The sequence below is a fragment of the Pinus tabuliformis genome, chromosome 4_2, assembly GCF_031772625.1.
Source record: "Pinus tabuliformis cultivar Carrire ecotype Pingquan chromosome 4_2, CPIR1, whole genome shotgun sequence".
In the NCBI taxonomy this organism is placed as follows: domain Eukaryota; kingdom Viridiplantae; phylum Streptophyta; class Pinopsida; order Pinales; family Pinaceae; genus Pinus; species Pinus tabuliformis.
Genome location: NC_142304.1, coordinates 315,404,692 through 315,429,702, shown reverse-complemented (window position 1 = coordinate 315,429,702; position 25,011 = coordinate 315,404,692). Strand labels below are relative to the sequence as shown.

The 25,011-nt window shown below is 37.7% G+C and overlaps 1 pseudogene; it reads left to right on the top strand.

Annotated features, from left to right (window-relative positions):
* The window catches only part of LOC149169240 (glutamate receptor 3.3-like), a 75,585-nt pseudogene extending 63,298 nt beyond the window's left edge, over positions 1-12,287 (top strand).
* Positions 12,288-25,011: the final 12,724 nt, after the last annotated feature.

The window sequence follows — 25,011 nt, the reverse complement described above, 5'->3', positions numbered from 1 at the left end:
GACTGGTAATCAAGTGATGTCTTTCCATGTTCGACTTCAAAACATTTCTCACATGGATCCACTTGTACTTCGAGTGAAGATGAGAAGAGATTGAAGACCCCGGATCTAGTTTCATCCATCCGGGCTGCGATATATATTCAGGAAAAATAAAGACATTGACATGTACAGCATTGCAGCACAGATTATCATCCTACCAAAAGGATGATGACTTCATCAGAATCATCAGTCTACCATCAGACGATTGTCTGTCCTATGTACATAAAAATGAATTTATAAAGCTGAGCATGGGAATGCCCGCCTCAGCTAGATCATGAAAACAGTATGAAAATAATGTATTGTATTGTATCTTATTACAGGTCTCCTCCCAGCATTGAAAGAACTTCAGATCCTCCTAATAAAGCATTTCACCCGATAAACGACCTCATACTTTAGGGGGCAACTGTTATAGACATTTTTGTGCCTTACAGCTCTGAGCATGAAATTTCCATAATCCAAGGGATCCAAAGTCCCTAAAAGTGTTGTTCCTACCGCTAGAGGAACAAGGTCAACCAATGACAGCTTCTCCCAAAAGTTCTCCACCAGAAAGTGCTCAAAACTAGTCAAATCAGGATCAATTCAGATGCTCCACTAGCTAGCTGCGTTGCAAAGCACCCAAATACACTGGCTAGGTGCATTGCAACGCACTTGAATGCACTACCCAGGTGCGTTGAGCGGGAAATGACAAGTGCCAGAGTCATTCAATGAGGTGGAGAGACAATGGAAGCTTCCAGAATCTTCTCCAATGACACTTGCCTCACTGAATTCGACCAGTGATGAGTAAGAGGCTCTCAGTCTCCAAGTGGAAGCAAGAACTTACAAAGAGAAGCCACAAGTCAAAACACAAGATGACTCATCCTCTCTGCTTACATCTATATATGGATCCCTCATCCCAGAGATCCAGAGGCTGGAATTTTGTACTTTGCAAAGAATTGCTGGTGGTTTGAGATTGAGATTAGTGCATTGGGTGATTTATGCTTTGTTGGAGGTGAGGAAGGGATTCCTTTGCTGGGAGGTAGATGCTAGATCGGGACTGACTTGGTTGTATCTCCTCCTGGATCTTCTTATTGCATTAATAAAACTATTTGAGTTTCTTCTACATGCTTGTGTATCAGTGATGTTTTGTTATATTTGCATGTTTAGCTTAATCTGATCCTGATCTTTTTGTGAATGTAAATCTATATCTTCGTGTAGTTTCTCTCTCTTGTGATCTTGCAGGAATTTGGTGAAGCTGGGCCAGTAAGGAAGCAGGGAGCTGGAAGCGGTTGAAGAGGAGAGCAATTGGATCAACAAACTAGCGCAAGACACAGGTTAGTTTATCCTTCCTCTTCGTTTACATTTCATAAAGAAGAATACACAAGTAGCTTTCCTTGTTTGTTGCTAAGGCACTGTCACACCTTAGAGTGGGATAGGGGCGTTCTCAATAGATACTTTTCCCAACAACAGCAGGTAAAGGAACCTACCAAACCACTGATAATCCAAGACACACCCCAACAGTCCCAGAAAGAGAAAACTCAGATCAAAGAGGGTATACATGAATCATCAACAGGTGAAGTAGTGCAGAGAAGAATGACAAGGATCCAATTAGCTAAGGAAAAAGGCAAGACGGTGGTTATTGAGGAAAGCCCGGTTTCAAAGGGAAGTCTTAATGACTTACTCCAAGCTATTGATATTGAAGAATCTCCCTTGGTTCAAGCAGATTGGATAAATTCAGGAAAATGCAAGGCCAAAAAGATTAAGGCCTCGAAAAAGCTCAAGTTCGATGATCTGGTTGCTAAATTTGTCTTTAAGCCAAGAAGACCAGTGATGAGGCATTCAAGACAGGTACAAGAGACACTGCTCGAAACAAGTGAAATAGAGGAGATAGCACAGTCTCATGAAGGAAAAGATAAAGGTAAGGAAGTTATCCCTCAAGAAGAAGATAGTGTTGAAGAGTTAAAAAAGAAATTGAAATTAGCAAACCTGGAAATTGCTAAACTAAAGAAAACCTCAAGAAAACATGCAATCAAGGAAGCTCATTTCAACAAAATGGGGGCTCTGTGGGAAGACAAAACAATTCAAATACCTGAGGTGGTCGACTGTCATTCTCAGTACTACACATGGTCAGTTCCCACAATAAAAGAAGCAAAATTCATCGGAAGAGTTAATACGAAATTGAGAGCTGGGATCAGGGTTATGAAGAGACAAATTGAAGATTTGAAGATGCAGCTAAGCTAGCGGGTAAGATTTCCTTAAGGAAATCACACAGCAAGTAAGGTTATATTCCAAATTTTGATGATTTACCTTGTTGCAGTTTCTTGAAGAATGATACATCTCCACTTAGTTTTGATAGCTTCAAGGCATTTGAAAGGGACATTCCAATACAAAAGAGGCTCAAGGCAGTCATATTTTGATATTAAAATTGTGTTTTGTGATTACACAACAGTTTTGTAGCATGCTATGAAACTGTTGTAGGTGACGCATAATGCACAGCAGTTTCGTAGCGCGCTACGAAACTGCTGTAGCTGCATAATTAAGCTTAGTCAACCAAATTTTGAGTAATCAACGGGAAACTTTTTTGAAAGGGGATTCCAGAAAAGGATCATTTTCAATGTGCAAGCAACCAGCAAGGGTAAAAAAGCGGAGGAATAGATATATGAACTCTAAGTTTTTGTCATACAATTAATCACCGCTAGTATTGTCCACGACATTCCAAACAACTTTGAAGAGGTTTTGTCTTCATACGAGTATATAGGAAGAGTCTAAATCACATCAATAACGTGGTACTCGAATATACTTTTGTGTAATCAAAGAACAGCATCATGGTTTATTGGTCTCAAATATCCTTGAGGAAACCAAAAGCAGGAAAACAAGGGCAGTTTCCTACTTTGCAGGAGCAGTAAAGGAGATAAGACATTAAGGGCCAGCAAGAAGTTTTAAATACCCATCAAAGTTAAACTGAAGGGAACCACTTGTCAGAGAACGTTTTTTTATTGTAACAAATGCTATTATCAACATGATGTGGAGTTAGACTCCTAATTTTCTTAGGTTTCTAAAACTTCCATTTAGCAGTTGTTGTATTTAATAGTTAGTCAAAGTTTGAATAGGTGTCATACAAAGAAGAATTCGAGTTCCCCTCATGCTGGAGGAGGAATCTCAACTTTGTAAAGAATTCTCTATATAGGAGAAAGAGAAATGTACTTTGGGTTGGAAATTTATTGAGAAAAGCTCTGATATTTGGCTTTATGTAAAGACTCTGTTTTCAGTAATACAGTATTGGCTTTGCTTCTCATGAATCATAAAGAAATCAATGTGATGAATGTCTTGTGTTTTCTTTTTTTATTATCTACAGTGTTATGAATATGTGATTACTTAGAAATTACTAACAGTGCTCTAAATTCCTTCATATATTCGTAAATTGTACTAGCCTTCTATGTGTTTGGTGTGTTCTACATATGTTGGATTCTGAATGCCTTGACTTCTATGCAAATCTAACCTTACTGTCACTACTGAAGCATATATGACTCCATAAGCCCAATGGATACTTTCTAATTTTGTTTCATAGAGTTAGCCATCTTATTCATTATCCAAATCTTTAATCTTGTGAGAGAGCCCTCTCAGGTTGAGGAGGCTAAACCTCAGCCTAAAGTAGGTTTGAAAGAGTTACTTGAAGTCTACCTAATCAATAGCCTGTCAAGGTCTGGTTTTGAGATAACAATATGAATACCCATATTTAATCCGTATGCCCCATAGTGAAGTTTATGAGAGGGAAATAGTTGTATCTTTTGTGGATTCTTGTGGTTGGAGAGAAGTTGTTGTTATGTATATAGATGATGATGATGGGAGCAATGGAATTTCTACATTAGGGGATTCTCTGACAACTGTGGGAGCTAGGATTTCCAATAAGGCATGTATGACTCCTGGAGCTAGTCAAAGAGAGATGGTTGATGTCTTGCCCAATTTTGCTTCAATGGACACACGATTTTTCATAGTCCATATATATTCAAATGCTGGTCTTAAACTTATTTCTAAAGATAAGATAATTGGAATGTTGAGCACCAACTACGTCTAGATAGCCACGGATTGGCTATCTTCTATTTGGTATTTTCGTCTAGTTGAAGTTGACATCATGAAATCACTTCAAGGATTAATTAGGCTACATCCACATACTCCAAATTCAATACAACAACATATATTGAGAGAAAGGTAGAAAATTTACAAACAACCATTATCATTAATGTCTCCTTCAATGCATTTGTATTGTATGTTTATGACATTATATTGATGATTACTCATTCTATAAATGGATACTTTAACTAAGGAGGAAATATCCATTTTGTAAAATGATCGACTCTATCAAGTTCAAGTGGAAGCATGTTGAAACTAGCAGCACTAAAAGTCATTGAAGGAGGAGCACAATTACGAAAGACAATACTACAAACTAATTTTAATGGTGTTATAGGTCCTCTAGAGTTAGATAAATGAAGGAACTTGATGGGTTCTACTTTCAATATTATAAATGTAGCTAGTACAGGCTTCATGGTGTTGGTTACTAGTCACATTAAATAGGCTTATCAGTTACCCTTCCATCAAATACAGTTGTGATCAATGATACAGAATCTTATCTAAAGCCAAACTTCTCTGATATTATATGGCTTGGTGAAAGAAAAACATTTCCATAGGGTTGGGTGCATGGAAATCAATTTGTGATTGGTGTTCCTAGAAAGACAATCTTCAAGGAATTTGTAGCAGCAAATGGTAGTGACATGGTGATAATATTTTGTGTTGATTTGTTTATTGCAGCACTGAAATTACTTCCTTATAAGATTAAGTACAAATTTAAACCCTACGGAAATGGAAATCCTCCAACCAATTATGATGATCTCGTAAATAAGGTGTCTTTACAAGTTGGTATGTGTTAAATTTTAATGAATCCTTAATTGGTTGGTAACCTAATAAGTGTTTCGTTGGGGGTTAGCTCACAAATAGTCTTACACACTCTTGGATATCATGTAGTTTGGAAAAAAATATATGCATACTACTTCAGCGAAGTTATTCATAGCTGAACTCATGTAGAAGTTTGATGCAGTGATAGGAGATGTTGCAATTGTGGCAAAACAGTGGAAAATTGTAGACTTCACCCAAACTTATTTCGAATCAGGTCTAGTTGTGGTAGTCCCTATTATACAAATACATTCCAATGCATCAGCTTTCCTACATCCATTTAAAGTAGATATGTGGTGTACGACTGGTGCCTTTTTCCTAAGCATAAGAGTTTTTGTATGGATTCTAGAACACAAAAGTAACTAAGAGTTTCAAGGGCATCCAAAGGAGCAATTTTGTAATGTTCTATTGTATGTGTAGCTATGTAGCTTTATGTAACTGTAATTTGATTTCTTGTTTGTGATTGTTCACTTGATATGATTAAGATTCAATGGTATATATATATTATATTACCAGTGTTGGGAGAAATTGAACCTTTGGATTATAATATGTAATAATTTATCCCACTAGGACAAAATTTGCAAATCCCAGGTATTCAAGATTTAATTTGTGCTAATTGTATTATGTTTTATTTTCCATGAAGTTTTTAATTTGAATAACGCAAGAATAATGTCCTTTCACAAAACATAATCTAGTGATATACAAGGTTCTTAAAACCATACAGATTAATTCATTGTAGAATAAACCTTATTGTAAAACATGCTTCTAAATGCAATGGAAATTGGGAATCTCATTCAGTCAAACAACATGATATACCATGTGTAGAAAGAGTTGATCAAATATGTTATAGCTATGTTTGAAATAGTATTTTTACATGGAAAATATGAATGACTTACCTTACCAAAATGTAATATTGTTTCATTCAGGTTTTCTTTCTCTACAATGTTCTTTCCACATGGTGAGAAATATTTATTCTCATTCTTTATGTTACATTGCTTGCTTTATACTTCGATGGGATTAATCGGCTTAAAATATATGAATCTTACCAAGATGATGAAACTTCACTAGATCTAATATAATGGAATTTGGAAAGGTATTTATCAAATATGTACCTTACCAATATGGTGAAGCTTCACTAGGTTTAATATAAGAGAAAGGAACTTGCCAAAATAAATTCATGCATGTGTCTAATGTAAGTTGTGTAAATTAGTTTTTGAAAAAGAAATCCGATATGATGCAGATAAATATGGCATTGATGCAGGGGACATTGTGAGCATGCTTGGATGAGCAATGCTTACCGTATTGTTATTTGTGATCTTAATAATTAATTCAACTTACACAAAAAATCTGTTATGAAACCAACTCAAAAAAAGATAGAAAAGATATATCAACACCTTATAAATCAGCCTCTTCGAGGGGAAACCTCCCTTACATTACACAAATGAATAATTCTTGGATTATACAAATGACTAAACCTACTTTCTATATATAGGAGGCTAAGGGGTCACAATATAATAAAGGAGTCTAAGAGGGCTTGTATGGTTCACACTAATACCAATATGGGGACAATAAGGAAACAATAATAAAACTAAGGGATACAATGAAAATAGTAATGGGACAATCACTAGTATTATAAGGGCCTAACATGCCCCTCTGCTTCATAAAAGTGTTGTCCTCAACACTTGAGTAGTTATGGATGCTTCTTTATAAAATTCGCATCCTCCCATGTGGAATATTTAGTGGGTAAGTTATTCCACTTAATGAGATACTCCGAAATTGATCAATTTCACAGCTGTCGAGTTCTTGTTTCTGTGACTACTTCAAGTTCCAATATGATTTTCCCTTCCTCATCAAGTTGTGGCAATATTGTTTTAACTGGGATCTTTTCACCTATAACATTATTTAAACATGAAACATGGAAAACTGGGTGCAGTCGGGAAGTTACAAGAAGCTCCAATTTGTATGCCATAGTACCAATCTATTGCAACACCTTGTATGGACCATAATACTTTGGTGATAATTTATTATTCTTCTTAGCTTGCTTGAGGGAGATTTTTTTATATGGTTGTAGCCATAGGAATACCCAATCACCTACATCAAAACTTATTTCATTGCGATGTTGATCTTCTTGTTGTTTCATTCTATTATGCACCAAAGTGAGGTTATCCTTTAAGAGTTAGACAACTTGTTGTTGATGCTCGATGGGATCTTCGATTGCTTGAACCTGAGACTTTTCTCTTAAATATGATGTGGTGGATGGTGGATGATATCCATAAAGTGCCATAAATGGAATCATGTTTGCTGTAGTATGGAAGGAAGTGTGATACCACCATTTAGCAAGAGGCAATCATTTGACCCATTGTGTATTTTTATCAGAGACAAAGAAACAAATATCTCCCTCCAAACATTTGTTTATTATCTTAGTTTTCCCATTATATTGAAGATAATAAGATGAGCTATGAGCTAACTGTGTACTAAGGCAAGGAAATAATTTTTTCGAAAAACTTCCTGTGAAAATGGGATCTCTGTCACCTACAATAGTCTTTGGGTTTCCATGTAGCTTTTGAATTATTCCATAAATGTAGTAGAAACTATATTGCCTTTAAATGGATGATATAATACACAAAAGTATGCATACTTGGTATGTCTATCAATTACCACCATGATGACACTCTTTCCTTCGGACTTGGTTAAACATGTGATAAAATCCATTGAAACCTCCTCCCAACGATGGATTGGAATGGATAAAGGTTGTAATATACCTGGGGTCTTATTTGTTTCAACTTTATTTTTTTGTAAAACCAAACATTCCACCAAAAAAATTTGGATGTCCGATTTAAGTCCATCCCAAAAAAATCCTTCTTAACCCTATTGTAAGTTTTTAAAAATCTTGAGTTCCCTCCTAGGGGAGAAGTGTGCAATTCCATAATAATCTTTTGTTTGTGTTGGGAATTATTACATAGGTGTAAGCGATATTTGTATCAGATGTACTAGGATCTTGTTGTAAGTTTTGAATGAGTGCCCACACTTCTTCATCATTCTTCCATTCATCCCTTGCTTTGTTTATCCAATCTAGTTGGATAATGGAAATGGCAGAAAGAAATGCTTTGTTGAGAGTGCATCTGCACCAACATTTTGCTTCCCTTTTTTGTACATGATTTCAAAGTCATAACCCAACATCTTTGTGACCCATTTTTGCTACTCTTTATTAAGTGCATGTAGTATTTCCAACATTTCCTTCTCATAAATAGCTTTTTGTGAATAGTTTCCTTTGGTTGGATGAATTTCGAAAGAAATGGGTATTTCTCCTTGCATTAAAACAACACCAGTTCCATTTCATGAAGCATCACATTCCATAATAAACGTTTTTGTGAAGTTCGATGTAGCTAAGATGGTGCTTGGCACATTACCTCTTTAAGATGCTCAAAGGTGTTTTTTTCTTTTGGAGTCCATGAAAATGCATATTTCTTCAATAATGTTGTTAGAGGTTCTAATATTCTCCCATAATTCTTAACAAACTTGTGATCTGTCAACCCGAGAAATACTCGCAGATGCTTTATGGATGTGGGGATTTTCCACTACTTAATGGAATTAATTTTTCTAGGGTCTACCTTAACACCTTCATGAGATACAATATGACCTAGATATTCCACCTCTTGTACTCCAAAGAAACATTTGGAGCCTTTTGCATATAATTATTTATCCTCCAATAATTTGAGCACCCTGACAACATGTTGAACACAATCCTTCCAAGACTTGTGGTAGATTAGTATATTATCAAACATTCTAACACAATTTTTCTAAGGAAGAGTTTGAAAATGGAATTCATCAAACCTTGCTTACCAAAAAGTCATAATGACCCTCATGAGTTCTAAATGTTGTTTTCGGAATGTCTTCAGTCTTCATTATGATTTGATATTATCCTGAACAAATATCCAACTTGTTGAAGTAAATTGATCCATGCAATTCATCCAATAATTCATCAATGACAAGAATGGGAAATATATTTTTAATATTGAGATGGTTTAGCTCCCTATAATATAGACACATGCGCCATGATCCATCCTTCATGTGCACCAATACTACTGGAGCAAAGAAAGAACTTTGACTAGGTTGAACTATACCAGCCTCTAGCATTTATGCAACCATACGTTCAATTTCCCTCTTTTGGGCATAGGGATATCTGTAAGGCTTAATGTTTGGAGGAACACTTCCTGGAATCAAAAGAATAACATGATCATGATCACAAATAGGTGGTAGGCCTAGGAGCCTCAAATACCTTGGAATGATTATCCAAGATTTTTTGGAGATCTGGAGAAATAGACGATTCGATGTGGGAACCTCTACCAAACATAATCGTGGAATTACACCTCGTTGTTATCTCTTTAGAAGTTTTATCATTCCGTTAGAGCTTATTACCTTTCCTACTTTCCCTACGATACCCCTTAATTCATCTTTCTTTCCTTCCGAACAAAATTTCATGAAAATTTCTTAAAAATTAAAAGATATTGTACCCAAGGATTGTATCCATTCGACTCCTAATTCAACACTAGCACCACCCATTGGAATGGAAAGCATTGGTCTTTTCAATACATATTCTCCCATGGATAGCTTGATATTATGGTACTTTCCATACAAATTTATGGTTCCTCCACTTGCAAAAATCACTTCACACTCTGGTGCTGGATATAGGAAGCAATTAATTTCCCTCACTATCTTATAATGAATAAAATTATGTGTACTACCCGAATCAACAAACACTATTATCTTTTTCTTCTTGATATGTCCTTCTATCTTGATAATTTGAGGAGTGGTGATTCCAGCCAATGCATGATAAGATATGGTCATATTCATTTCTTCTTTCTCTAGGGTTTTTTCCTGGTGTATATCCTCTTATTTTGATGTTTCTTGTTCCTTTTCTTCCTCCTCTTCAAAATCTATGTAAAATAATTTCTTCTCAACACACTTATGAGATATAGTGTATTTTCTATCACAACTCTAATAAAGCCTATTTTCTCTTTTTTCTTCCAATTTTTGTGTTGTCAACCTTATAGGTTGTGGAAGGCTAGGGGAAACAATACTTTCATCTTTATAGTTGTGACTGGTAGGCTTCCTAGTTTCCATAATTTTTCTTTCCATTTTTCTTGCAAACTTGATGCCTTCTCCAATGAATCAAGTTCCCAAAGGTGAAACTCATGTTGGATTATCCGTTAAAGTCCCTATGAACACATCAATCCTACCTCTGGAATACATTTTACCCTTATATTCAATTTTTGGAAGTCCTCAATGTGCTCCATCATTGAACACTTTTGTTTGAGATTTATCAATTGGCTAAAAAAGGTATTGTTTTTTGTATCCTCATAATGTGTTATCATTTATTCCGTAAAGATTGCCCAAGTGACAAGTTGTTTAGGAGAGAAAATCCATCAATGCCATAAAAACTTATTTGGTTCCAAATATAAATTTGCAATGTGTACCTTTTGTGTGTTTTGCACATTATGGAGATCGAAATATTGCTCCATCTATAGTATCATTACCATCAAACTTCCTCATATCGATATTTGGAACATGGTGGGTCTTCAATCCAATTTTAGACTCTATGACACCATGATTAACATTTATTTTGTTCTCATCGTGAGTTTTCCTTACTAACCTTTTACCATTACTAAACATTTCTTGTAGAAAGTTTGTTAAATATGTCTTCAAATCTTCCATTTTGACTTGCATCTTAGCTTCCACATCATTCATCTTAGCTTCCACGTCATTCATCTTAGCTTACATGCCTTTCTTTAAACCATCCATCTTATCTTCCACACCACCCATCTTAGCTTCCACGCCTTTCTTTAAATCGTCCATCTTAGCTTCTATTACTTTTTGTGAGAGTGAATTTTGTTTCACTTGGTCTCGTAATTATGATATATCATGTTGCATTTCTTCCTCTTCTTGATGAGTCATGCTAGAGATTTTAGGTTTCTTACTAGGTTTTTCCATTTTCTTTCTTCGAGGCATCAATTAATGATAATTATGCTTCACTATGCCCTTTTAATTCCTTCAAACTAATTTTTCAAGCCAAACTTATGCAAAATTAAAAAAAACTAGAGACCTTTTTTCGGTTTCTAGGAGCTCGATGTTAAATCTAATGTATCTATTCAATTCCAAGTCTCCAAGGTCTGACATTTGGAACTAGGGTAGCCCTTTGAGTTCTCTTTCAAATGCCACTAGTCTGATTGAAATTGGATCCTATGAGAAAGAATTATCCCTAATTTCCCAAGATGACCTCATTATACACCTTTTAAGTAGACCGACTTTTGTGAAGTTCCACATGTCACAATTTCAATGTTATGACCTAAAAATGATGCACAAAAAAAAAACAATCTGTCCTCTTTCTATGACTTTGTACGAAATTTCAATCTGATACTTAGAGAGAAAGTTATGACAATTTTCCCAAGGCCACATATTTGGGATTTAATTTGGGAGCCTTCAAAACCCTAAATGTATTAGATCATATCTTCGAAAATATAGTGAGACAACATTTGAAATTCAGGCATGAGGATCATCAAGATTTCAGCTCAAATGGTTTTTTTTAGCTTCTGAAATGTCGCAAAAAATATGTTATAGCGAAAATTCCATGATGACCTGTTTGGAGCAGCAAAACCCTAAAATCCAAACCTCTTATACCAAATGTTATGTAACCAACTCACAAAAAGATAGAAAAGATACATCAATGCCTTAGAAATTAGCCTATTTGAGGGGGAAACCTCATTTACATTACACAAATGAACAATTCTTGGATGACACAAATGACTAAACCTCCTTTCTATGTATAGGAGTCTAAGGGGTCACAATATAATCAAAGCAAATATAACAATAATAATATAAGGGCACAAAAATAACAATAGTGGGCTTCTATGGGGTACACTAATAACAATATGGGGACAATAGGGGCACAATAATAACAATAAGGGCTACAATGATAATAGTAATGGGGGAATCACTAGTATTATAGGGAACTACCAAAATCTATCAGCAATTCTGACTATGGAGCAGCTTTCACCAAAGATTCAAGGAATTGTTGACTTAATAAGAAGTAATTCACCAATAGGATATCAAAAAGGATCTTTCGTTAGAAACTATCTATCAAAAGAGTTCAATATAGTGAAATCCATATTAGTTCCTTTGATTCACCTAAGAGCTATGCTAAGGCATTTTCTTTGGGACAAAACAAAGGAGGTGTAGTGGCAATTTTGGATGAGCTTCCCTATATTAAATTATTTTTATCCAAGCACTATGGATTTACAATTGTGGGTGGAGAATTTACCAAAAAATAATGGGGATTTGTAAGTGGACTTCCTCTAACCTCTGTGTGTCATTTTATTCTTCTTTATCAAAATATGAAAATTGTGATAAGATATTATAACTTCCTTCCTTTCCTAATTTATGCCATTGGATCTTTTTTTAGTTGATTGGGTTATAATTACCCACTGATTTGACTAGCACCCACTGTGACAGCTGTGACTAGGTGGTTAGGTCCCACAATTAACAGTTAACTGATTTTCAACTAATTATTTGTATCTTTGTTAAATGTGCTCGTGTGAACTTAGCATTTTCTGATTCATCAAATTATATACATAAAAACAATCCAAAAATTGTGATTTCTCATCCTTTTTGTTTGACGATTTTATTTACATTGATAGTCTAGAGAAACAATAGTTGACTATATGTTAGGAGGAATAATAGCCATATTCATGTCTTATTCTCCCCTATTCATTATTTGACGATGGTCTTTAATCCCTACAATCCTTTTCCTACCAACCTACATGTTATTTGCTGGAGAATAACAAGTTGATTCCAAAAAGTGAACAAATAAAAGGTTTTCAGAATAATTTAGATATTTTCCCTATCATTCCTGAAAACCATATTTTGGGAAATTGTCTGAGCTCTATTACTGATGACAACTACCCATTTTCCTAGCAAACGGAACACTCATTGAACGTAGATGAAGCCCTTTATACTTCTTCACTTTTTTCTTTTCATTTGTCCTCTTCACTAACTCCCAGTACTATGCCTTCAACATTGTTTACTCCCTTTTCAAATGGTAATAAATTCACAAGTCTCTCAAAGAGTCAACAATTTACTTACTTTAGGAGTGGCACATTTACTGGCGTTTTCAACATTATACCTGAGGCCAGTGATTCAAGTCAAATTAATAGTGGTCATGATGATAAGGATCTCTCACAGATGATTGAATTTCTCAGGGTGACCTCAGCGTTGGAGCCAACACAACCAAAATATTTTGCATGTAAGACATTGGCTTATAACTGTGGTGTCGGTCTAGGTATACCCGAAATTTCTTTTCACAATGTTTGGGAAGGAGATACCTTAGCTAGTCGCCAAAATCGGGATTCTCAGTTTTGGTATGGTCGAAATTGGTATGGTTATGCTCTAGATAAAACATAATATAATTCTCAAATTTTAGGTGGTTCAAGTTGTTACTATATGCCTGAAAAGATAGGACCCAAAATTTTATGCGGTGATTTTTGCAATAATAGTTTGTTACCCAAAAGTTTTGGGTATGGTCAGGATTATCAAATTTCAGTTGGGTCACAAGGACCTCCAAGAGTTTCTCCACTACTGAATGAATTATCACTTTAGAGATATACCACTCATAATGGACACATTCAATGCTTTAATAGCTCACATGAAATTGCTTCTTATGATTTAAAATAGTTGAACAACATTTTGTTTAATATTTTTTATCTTCAATGATTTTTATATATCATGATGCTTCTCAAATTTATTTTAAGCATTTTGTTTAGCAACTTTTATCTTCAATGTTCTTTTATATTTCATGATGCTTTTGAATCTATGCCTTACAACATTTCCTTTGCAACATTTGGTGTAATTTCTAGTTAATTCCAAACTATATCTAAATTAGTATATTGTGGTTGAGAGAATATCTCAACAATCTTCAACAACACTATCGAAAGTAACAAAATATCTTCAATATAAGAATTATTTCTGACACCCTCCCTTAATACTAACAATACAAATAACAATACTAAATCGCAAATGGCAATAATGAAATTACAACCTTGATTTATGTCAAAAACATAAGGATGATACACAAATTGGAGGCTAGAGTTCTCATGTGTGTTTTTTTTTCTCATGGCACTAATACAGGGTTCAAGGTCATGGTTTCTCCCCATTTTATGAAGAAATGGAATCGTGTCGGGATTGTTCATGTCTCTATGGTTGCAATAAAAGGCCTTTTGGTGTGGGTGAATTCTCGGGAGTATGCTATTACAATATATTTCGAGAACCTATCCTTTTCATGCATCTATGGAATTTCTTTATTCCAACATGATTCTTTCGCTATGGTATCATATTTGCACCATTTATACTCTATGTATTTTTCTATGGAATTCTTTCAAGATCGATGGAGGTTAGAAGTTTATATACTACCATTTTTTTTTACGTGTGATCATCGACCTATGGCCCTTTTCTTCTAACTCCATCCATAGATCAATATGCACTTTTTATTAGATTAGAGGAGGCTTTGTCCCCAAAGTCTTCACTAATGAGTTCTAGTGTGGCAGTTCTCCAAATCATGACCCACTTTGAAATTTTTATTCCTCTATCAGGCATCGACACGATGCCCCTCTTTGAATTTTTTATTAAAACCTACAATGGGGAATCAAAATTTATTATGGTTAAAATATATTACTCTATATTTTTTATAAAACAAACCATAGAATCTATTTGGGGCTTTCCTTCCTGTTACTATTGCCTTCATTTTAATGGAAAGGTTTTAAAATATTCTTCCAGGTTGAAGGATTATAGAATTTGGAAAGATGCTACCACTATTCTCAAGTCCAAACTCTATGGAGGGTTTCCTAGTGCAAACTCCACCAAGGTGTCAAGAGGGGATCCTGCTAAACACTCCTCCAAAAGGCATTCTATATCCTTTAAAGAAGCAACTCAAAGGAACACCAATGCCCTTGTTGTTAAACCACAAAATTTTGAGCCAATATAGTTGAACAAAGGGAAAGTTATCATTCAATGGAGATAAAGCTTCTAGAGTTTAAGTCCTTGTTCTCTTTTCTACAAATAAAATTTATCTTCTGCAGATTTAATGGATTTTTGTCCAAGCCAAAAGCACTCATTCATTGGATTGCCACAACTTGGACTCCTGATTTTGAATTTTTTTTTATTCTCTAAAGGATTCATTATAGTTCAGTTTGAAACACATAAGGGCATGGATTATTGTTTAAATGTACAACCCTAGTTTTGGGGAAGAGGCGTGCCTTTCACTTCTTGGTTTCCTAAGTTTGATGTAAACTCTGTGGTGGTATCTACTATGCAAGTTTGACTTATACTCCCAAATCTTAAACTCTTATTCTAGCATCAAAAATTTCTTGAAGATATCAAAAAAGTGGATATGGAAAGAGCAAAAAATGGAATATTCACATATTCCAGAATATGTATGGAGATCGACCTTAGAAAAGGAATTCCCACTCACATAAATTTGAAACATCAAAAAATTTCCTGTTCTGAAGTTTTAGTCTATGAAAATATGACATTTAGGTGTTGTATTTGTTATTATATGGGACATTTATAGAATTCCTACCCGTAGGTAAAGAAGGATCCCAAAAAAAGAAAAATTCAGTAAATAGAACAAAAGAATGTCAATACATGGAAAAATCCCCTTTGAGGATGAAGAAGAAGACCTTAAAGGAAGCCACCAAGAACAAGATTGAAATAGTGGAACAAACTTGTAGAATTTTTTCCAAGTAGGGGGCGCCATGGTATAATAGAACACTAGCATTGCGCATTAGGTTGAAAAGGGCCCGTAAAACTATGACATTGGATGTATCTGGTGACTCCAAAAGAGCACATGTATCAGAAAGCTTAGATTCTGACAAGAAGACTCCACATGAGAGACTAGATTTGATGTTGGCTCTTGTTGAACGAAATTCCGATGGTTGGAAAAAAAATCACAAATGGAAACTGAAAAGAGAAAACTTTTCTCTAAACAACCATAACCTTTTGTACATTTTTTTTTGTTTTGCTCTTTTGAGGCATATTGAATGATGACACCTCTAGTTGTAATCATTCATTTTATTGATCTTTTAATTGATCCTCTTTTTGGATCTTAGTTGCATACACACAATATGGGTTTATATAGTGTGACTTTTATTTTTATTAATAGAAATTATAGATATTTTATGCCAGAAAGAAAAACACTAATTTCTGTCTAATTTGGTCATCATTAGCACTTCCACCCACTCTAGCATCTCACAAAGAAAACTTCTTCTCCACCACAAATTCGAGCTTACCACTTGACCCGTTTAAGATAAATTTACTTCTAAACATGTTTGACATATTTGTATGACTAACAATTTTTAAACTAATTTCAACAAGTCATCATGTCAGCGAAGCAATCTCAATACAAAATCTTTTTATTGATATAATCCCATCTAACAAAGAGATAATCGTTTTTGTTTTCCATTTATATAAGCAAGTTGTCTAGATAATGAATATATCCACCAATAAAACATACAAAATGACCGTTTGACACACTCGCAAGAACACAACAAATCATGTAACCTATGTGTTGGCTTATGGGGTCCTGCCCCATGTTTGGAGTTATTTAGCCAAAGAAATCCCTACACTACTGGCCCTTTTGGGATCACCTTGCAGAGCACGGACTGAAGTCTCACCCAAAGCAGTATGGGGGGATGTTGAAACCAAGTTTCCTCACCCTTGAGATGTCTTTGATGTTGGTTTAGTCCAGCTATTCCTGTCTTTGTGCAAGTCACTTCATGCACTATTCAAACCTTCAGTACCTTCGTGACCTGTTACAATCGTCTTTCGCGCATCCCAAACCAAGGACTGAGATACTTTCGCACTGCTATGGCAGCGAACCGCACAATTTCCCCAAACTACACCACGTATCTTGCTTATCTTCTTAATAGGTCTTACTTAACTTCACATAAACATATATTCTATCTTGCATTCACTTAATCAATACAATTATACACATTTGCGCATCACATAAGTATTAGAAGTGAATCCCATGATAACAGATGCATAAAACAGGGAATAAATACACAGAAATGATAGGAAACTTCTCTTTATTAATATTTCCAACTGTTACAGACTTGATTCGCCCCGCGTACTTAGCTGGAGGAGTCTTTGCACTCAATTACAGATTATTAGGCCTCTGCCCACTCAGTTGCAGAGCCTTCTCCTACTCTACAACCCAAAACTAGACTTTACACTTCAGATCTATCTCGCACACATCATATGTTCTTCATTTTCATTATGCTATCAAACTACTTAGATCCTCGCTCTATTTATACAATCCCATTGTCCGCAAACCATGGGTAGATCTCTACAGCTGACATTACAATAAAAAAAATTAAGAGTGGACAACTCTATGGCTCTTTAACAAACTACACACTCTGCGCCCACAAATGTGGAGTCATTACATTGGAATTACAATTTTTGACCAAAATCGAGGCTCTAAGCCCCAAAACTTCCCTTGGGGGATCCCACGCCCAATAGGCCCCCAACACAAACATCGTGACTTACCCTCGAGTCACTCTGTCAGTGTGGAGATCTTTGTGCGAAGACCTTCCAACTCTAATTGGATCGTTATAAGTTCAGCAACACACTGAGTGGCTACCTGTTGTACTTCCTCTACGTGTTGTTTGGTGACTGTTGTGGTTGAACTGCTGCCTTGAATCCTCTCCTGTGTTTCTTGCAATTACGTGAGATTTAATTCAATGGAGGCTGTAATGGTATAATCCTCATCGATCCACAACTGTAAGCGCGCCTTCAAAACTGATTCCTTATGTTGAGTAGCATCCACCTGCTCCTTGAGCACTTTAATCTCTTGCATCCTGGTGAGCCTCTGTGTAAGGGTAACCATCTACGTGGTCCCTTTTATTTCATCATATCTCTGTTGTAACTCGCATGCCTTGTCTCTAGGCACTCTATGTTTGGGTCTTCTTGCAAGGTGGTGAGGACCTCGAACGACTAATTGAACAACTTTGTGTAGTCTCTCACCACACTATTAACCGTCGCCATTGTTGTTGTGATCACAATGATGCATTGTTCCTTAACGTCTAGCAGAGTTGAAGGGTATGCCTTCAACTACAGTTCTTCTATCTGAAGTTTCAGCTCTAACTGAACCCTGGCAATTTCCTCTCTTGCATCACGCACCCCTACTACTAGCTTACTTACGCACAGCTCCACCGATTCCTCTGTTGGGATGGCCAACTCTGGGACCATTTGGCAGGCCTCCTCCACCACCTCCACTATCTGCTTGCTTTACAGTACTACCTCATCGCGCTGTAGGCTCAACTACTTAATTTTGATGTGCTGCTCACTCATTGGTTGTATCGTGCAGCTCTCCTTGGCCCGAAGCTCTGCAATGAATCCATCCTATAAAGTATAGAGCATCTCCCGAGGGAGCACAACCATGTTTAACTCGATCCCTTTCAACTCATAGTCCATAGGCCTATCAGCCACATTTTCTATAATGAGTGCTCCATCTGGTAACACTATTGTGTTGGTCATTCAGGTGCGTAGCATTTTCTCAGTCGTGGATGTGCCTACTTCGAGGCTGGTTGACATAATGCCAACCTGTGGAGTGCGCACCTACAACTCATGTACCTGCATCCAGAGAGCCCCCAATGCCATCTGGTGTTTCTCCTCAAACTACTGGATGGCCTTCGCGGTGACGTCCCTCACTGTCTCGCCAGTATCATGTATATCCCCCTCAGTGAGGGTGATCGGGTCGAATGAAGTTTTTGAGGCCTTCGTCTTCTTTCATGGCCCTACCTACTCTCTTGGCTATGGACATTTTAGCTGGATGATTGTTGTCTGTGGGTCTACGCCATGTTGTTCTGTATTGGCCTCCAACTCAGGAGAAGGTGACTTATGTCCTTTGCACTCTTCCTTTGCTGCCTTCTACTTCTCCTCTGCCAACTTTGGAGAGTTGCATCCCGCCTGGGCCTTAGTTGTTGCTTCCTCCTTCATGCATTTTTCTGCCAGCTGCGCCATCCATAGTTTCGCCTCTTCCTTCTTCCACTACACGGCGTACTTCTCTGCTTCCACCACGGAGCCAGCTAGAGTGCGCCACTCTGGCAGCCAAGACTCAAGGTCCATGAAAATTACATCATCGATCGCTAAATAGGGTAGCTCATGCCATGTATTTGTAGGGTCCTTCCATGCCCTAATGAAGACATGGTGGAAGTCTTCTTTGAACTCTGTAAAGATCTGCAAACTGTTGTACACCATGGGCGCTAACCATGGCTTGAAATTAATTCCCATTCTGATATTCATCTCCATGAGAACCCAGAATATTTTTCTTTCCCTTATCCTTTGTGCATCCCTGGTTGCCCATAGCGAAGCATACTTCACTGCCTCTGAAAGGTCCTGCGTGATTGTCGAGAACTGGCTATCTTCAAGAAATTCGCATGCCACTAGTACTATTGACAACAGAAGCCATGAATAGCAAAATTTTTCGCTGCTCCTATGCCTCGCGGTTGTTCCCAAGGAACTCACTGCATAGATAGTTTGCCAAGTTAAACTAGATCACTTCTGTGCATTATGCTACTAATGCAGCCACTGGCATGGGCACCTCATCCATGCAGAACTTCTACATCACCTTCCCTACCATTATCTATGTCACAACCTTGACAGCAAGGTTCTTGATGCTAGAAATGGCGTACACTCGCTTCTTCTTCTCCAGTTTAAATTTCTTTTTCATTGCCTTCGCGATGGCCAAATCATCACTCTTTCCTTCTGAAATGTTCTTCGGGTTCTCCCCTGCAAAAAGGAGTAATTTAATCCTATGAATCAGATGGTTTATGATGGGGTTCGACTCTTCCAACCACAAGCACCCGTCATCCACCAAACAGAGCAGCTACCTGATGACAAAAATGGCCACTGGGGTGATATGGTAATGTGGCACCCAGAGAAGCTTTAGAAACCCTGCTTTCTCAACTCCTTTCAGCCATTTGTGTGACTCCAACTCTATTATTCAAGTCAATGCATCATTCTTCTGGCGCATTAGTTGTGTGGTCGCAAGATGCAGGAACTTCTCATGGTCCACGAAGTCACAATCTTCAAATTTCAGCATGGGCACCCATCCAAAGTGTGCTCCTTCAAAAATAGTGTCGTCAAGGAGCACCATAATCTGAAGAGAACTCTTTCTCTCATTTATATCTTTAGGCACCCTTGCTTTACCCTTCCGTGGAGGAACATATGCAGGTAACCTGGTGGGAGGGTCCGCACCCTAGATTTCGAATTCTATCTTTACATCCTCCTCGTCAACTAGTATTTCTTCAAACTCTTATTCCTTTGTCACCTCCAAATGGATAGCCTTCCCCATTTCTTCCATGGTGAGCTTATTCCTCAGTAGATTTATAGGTGATACATGCACCGGCACCATGGCCTACTAGTCATTCCTGGGTCTCGACGTGCATGGTGATTTAGGGATCTCAGCAACTATCCCGACACTCTCTGGGGCTTCCACCTTTGTAATTGCCTGTGCAGCTCCCTCAACGGTCATTGCTCCGTATCCATGGCTTCTTAGGGTGCTGCCATAGTGTGATTCCACAATTCTCTCAACATTTTGGTTAATTTCTCAAGCAATGAATTCACCTTCAGAAGATCGAATGAGTCTCAGTTCATGAATATATGTGCACGCAACAACTCGGTCCTCGAATTTCCAAATGTTGCTTGTTGGAAAGCCCTTTGTAATTTATAGTGCTTTTTGAATTTGAATTCGATCATTCCCCCCACATTCGATCCATTAATGCTAGATTGGCACTGGATTTTCAAGAATCTAGACCATAAAGTTCGCCTTAAATGCCTACTGCCCAGTCCATTTGGTCTCAAACCAAGCATCACATCGTAAATAGTGTTTACAATGGTGACTATCTAGCTGACCCATGTGGCAACGCAACTACCCTCGCGCTGTCGCAGACCCTATGACACTTTGCTACTACGCATAGTTATAACATTGTGCAGTCCCTGGGCAGAGTAATTTATAGTCTCGCACTTCCTTTCAGCTACTTGGTATGCTAAGACTGTGTTTACATCGACTAGTTAGGTGGCTGGGCCACCTGTGTATGGCTTCAAACAACTGCCATTCACTTTTCCTAGGAAGGGCTCTCCATTTAACTTGACCATCTGTACCACACCTCCATCTGTAATTTCCTTAATAGCATACAACCCTAACCAATGAATTCGAAAATTCCTTGGGAATTTATCAATCTTACTATCATACAACAACACTAGATCATTTACCTTGAATGTGCGCAACTTAATATGTCAATCGTGCCAAGCCTTTTCGCACTGCTTTTGGACCTGCTGGTGGAATCAAACAAAAAATCATTTTCTTCTAGCTCATCCAGCTACGTGAGCCTCTCCTCCAGGGTTACACAATCCATCATACCTATGAGTTCTACTATGCATAGAGTGTGCATGATGTATTCCGTAGGAATTACAGCTTCCACTGCATAGACAAGCCTAAAATGCGTCTATCCTGTCAGCTTCTTTCATGTCGTCTGATAAGCCCATAACACTGCAAGTATGCATAGGTCCCAATCACTTCGTTGCGCTTTGCATACCTTGGTCTGTGCATTTTCTAGTACTTTATTGAATGCTTCTACTATCCTATTAGCTTGTGGGTGATACGGTGTGCTCTTCTGATGATACACCTGAAACTCTTTCGTTAGCGTGTTGATCATTTCATTCAAGAAGTGTATATTGCGATCGCTCATCAAGATCTTTGGACATCCAAATTGCATTAGTATGTGTTCAAATAAAAACATTGCAGTAGTCGCACCCGTGCAATCCTTCATCGGTTGTGCTTCTGCCCAACGAGTCAGATACTCCATCTCAGTGATAATATACCACACGCCTATATTTTCTTGAGGTTTAATAGGTCCTACAAAATCTATTTCCCACTTTTCAGAAGGTTGCAATGTCATTTGTGTATTCAAAGGCATTTCATCCCTCCACGATGGCCTTCATGTCTGCTAACATTCATCACATACCTTGCAATATGATTTTGAATCCTGATGAAGTGTTCTCCACCACAACGCGGCACGTAGATCTTCTGCGCGCTTACTCTTCCCACATAATGCCCTCCCGCGGCGTCCCCATGAGTGTTTGTGAGGATGCTTCTTTGTTCAAATTCAGCTACATACCTTCGTAGTATTTCATCATTCACTATCTTGTATAGATGCCCAACAATGACAGAGAAATATGTCATGCACACCACTAATTCCTTCTTTTGATGGACAGAATATTCTTTCAACGCAGCTCCAGTTGTTAGAAAGTGAATTATATCTTCAAAATGTCCATCCACTATGCACACAACAAAGAAATATGCGTCAGGTAATCCTTCATCCAAATTAGTAGGTTCATCCCCAGTGTCAATGCGCAATAGGTGATATGGTCCCGCATTCAATCGTCCAAGCTTCACAAAACCTTCCAAATCATATTATTGGAATAATAAAAGCCATTTGCAAATGTGCGCCCCCAACACAGGTTTATTGACCAGGTACTTTAGCGCAGAGTGATTTGTATACATCTTAAAGTGGCCTCCTAGCAAGTAGTGTCGATACTTTTGCAGCGCATATACCATAGCTAGCCCCTTGCATTGAGTGGTGGAATAGTTCTTCTCAGCTTTGGATAATATGTGACTTGTGAACGCGATAGGGTGATCCAAGCCTTCTCGACCATCCTACACCAGTACTGCCCCAGCACTATACACAACGTGTTGACTTGTACATGGAACTATTTCTTCTAGTTTGGGAAGACTAGAATCAGCATAGTAACAATAGTTTCTTTCAATATATCTAGGCTTTTCTTACTGTCATCATTCTAGAAAAATGTGTAATCCTTCTTCAACAGTTTTTCCATCTGCACGGTGATATGGGCATAGCCTTTGATAAAATTTCTATAATATCCTGTATGTCCCAGAGTGGCGCAACTATTTCACACTTATTAGCGCTTCCAAGTTCAGAATCATTGTGATCTTCATGGGGTCTACCATCAGCCCTTTTTTACAAACCACATGCCCCAACAGGTTCCCAAAAGGAACAAGGAACAAACACTTCTTGAGGTTGAGCATGATTTGGTATCTTCGGCATGTATCCAACATCAAGTGCAAGTTCGCTACATGGCACCTAACCAGCCCAAATACAGTCCAGTCATCAAAATAGACCTCCAAGAACTTATGAATATATTCCATGAATGCCGCAACAACCACATGCAAAAAGATAGCAGAGGCATTCTTCAATCCAAACGGCATGATAGTATATTGAAAGTAACCCCACTCATTCGCGAAGGTTGTCTTGCTCCTACCCTCTGGTGCAATTTTGATCTAATGGTACACCGAGAACCCATCAAAAAAAGAATATGCTTCCTGGTCTCCTACATTGTCCAACACTTCATCCGCGAAAAAGAGTTGGGAATGGATCATGCACACAAGCATTATTCAAACTTTTGAGATCCACACATATCCTTATCTCATTTTTTTGCTTCTTCTCTTGTACCACCATTGGGCTTACCCAATTGGATTCATCCACAAGCTCAATGATGTCTACTGCAAGACTTTTGTCTAGTTCTATTCAGACCTTCTCCTTGTATTTAGGATTTAAGAGATAATGCCTCTACTTAACTGGCCTCACATTCAGCTTTAATGTGATCTTCATTACTCCTAAATCTCTGACTATTCCTTTCAAATTCATAACTTTGGTCGGGAATAAGTCTTGATATTCAGAGAGTAATTCGGTGACCTTATCCACCATCGTGTCATCCCAATAGTCTTTGATCTTCTTGAATTTAGGTTCTGCATCCGTACCAATGTTTACTTGCTTAGTTTTCCCCAGCGCGATTATATCGGGGTTCTTAATCTGTGGTATGTGAACCTCGCAGTGGCCTTCTATTTCTAAAATGTTAATATTCTACGGATCCTCATCCTCCTCTTCAGTAGTTACATTATAACATTCCAGTGCACGACTCAACTGAGTAACCCATTCAGGCTAAATAAATTCTAGCGGCTCCTATGGTATCCTAAAGATGTCTACTTTTACCTTTTGTAGTGCTTCCTCAATACTATCCCACCCATCCTCAAAACTAAAGGTCATCATGAATCCTTTGCGCAGGATATGCCATTCACCTATCCCATGGCGGAGCTCTATTTCTATATACCAGTTCATTGTTATAACATCTAGGGTACTGAAGAACAGGTGCACCCACTCAGGTTGTGGCTTTTCTCCATAGGCCTACATCCATTTGGCTAGATTCGCACGCAGATCATCCTTCCCATCATACCAATCTCTCAATCACACCTCAGGCTTCATAAACCGTGTGTGCATCATCCTCCTACATTCCCACTAATCATCAAAGCTTCCTTTGTGCATACCCCACCATCTCGTGGGCGTAGCACAGAGTACCCAGTCTCTTTCAAATGCATCCAAGAAGGTATCTATCTCATTTAGACCATCGTAAGTAGGTATATATCTTACTTATGTCAAGACACAGCGAAACGATCTTGTCATCATATTGCAGTTCAGTGTAGTTACTTCGTGTAACCGATTCTGCCATCATTCTACTTCCTCGTCGAAATCCGAAATGAAGTAACTCTCACACTCCCATGTAATCTACCCATCTGCAATGGGATTCACCTAGTCTTGGTCTTGCACTGTTATCTTATAGATGCAGTCTAGATCATCATCACTTTCATAGCTGTGGACTGGCTCCGTATAGCGCGATCCTTCAGCAGGTCCAGGGGTATAATTACGCGTAGTGACTTCTTGTCAAAAATGATCTTTTGATTCTTTAGCTTGATTACCCCATTCATTTTAGTGGCCCAATCAATTCCTAGGAGCGTGGGGTAGGGATTGTTGTCATTAACAATCTCTATCACTTCGAAATCAGCCAGCGCACTCGCTCCCTCAATATCCACAGTTATTCCCTGCAATCAACCTATTGTTATTATTTTCAGCTGGTTCGCCATCCTTA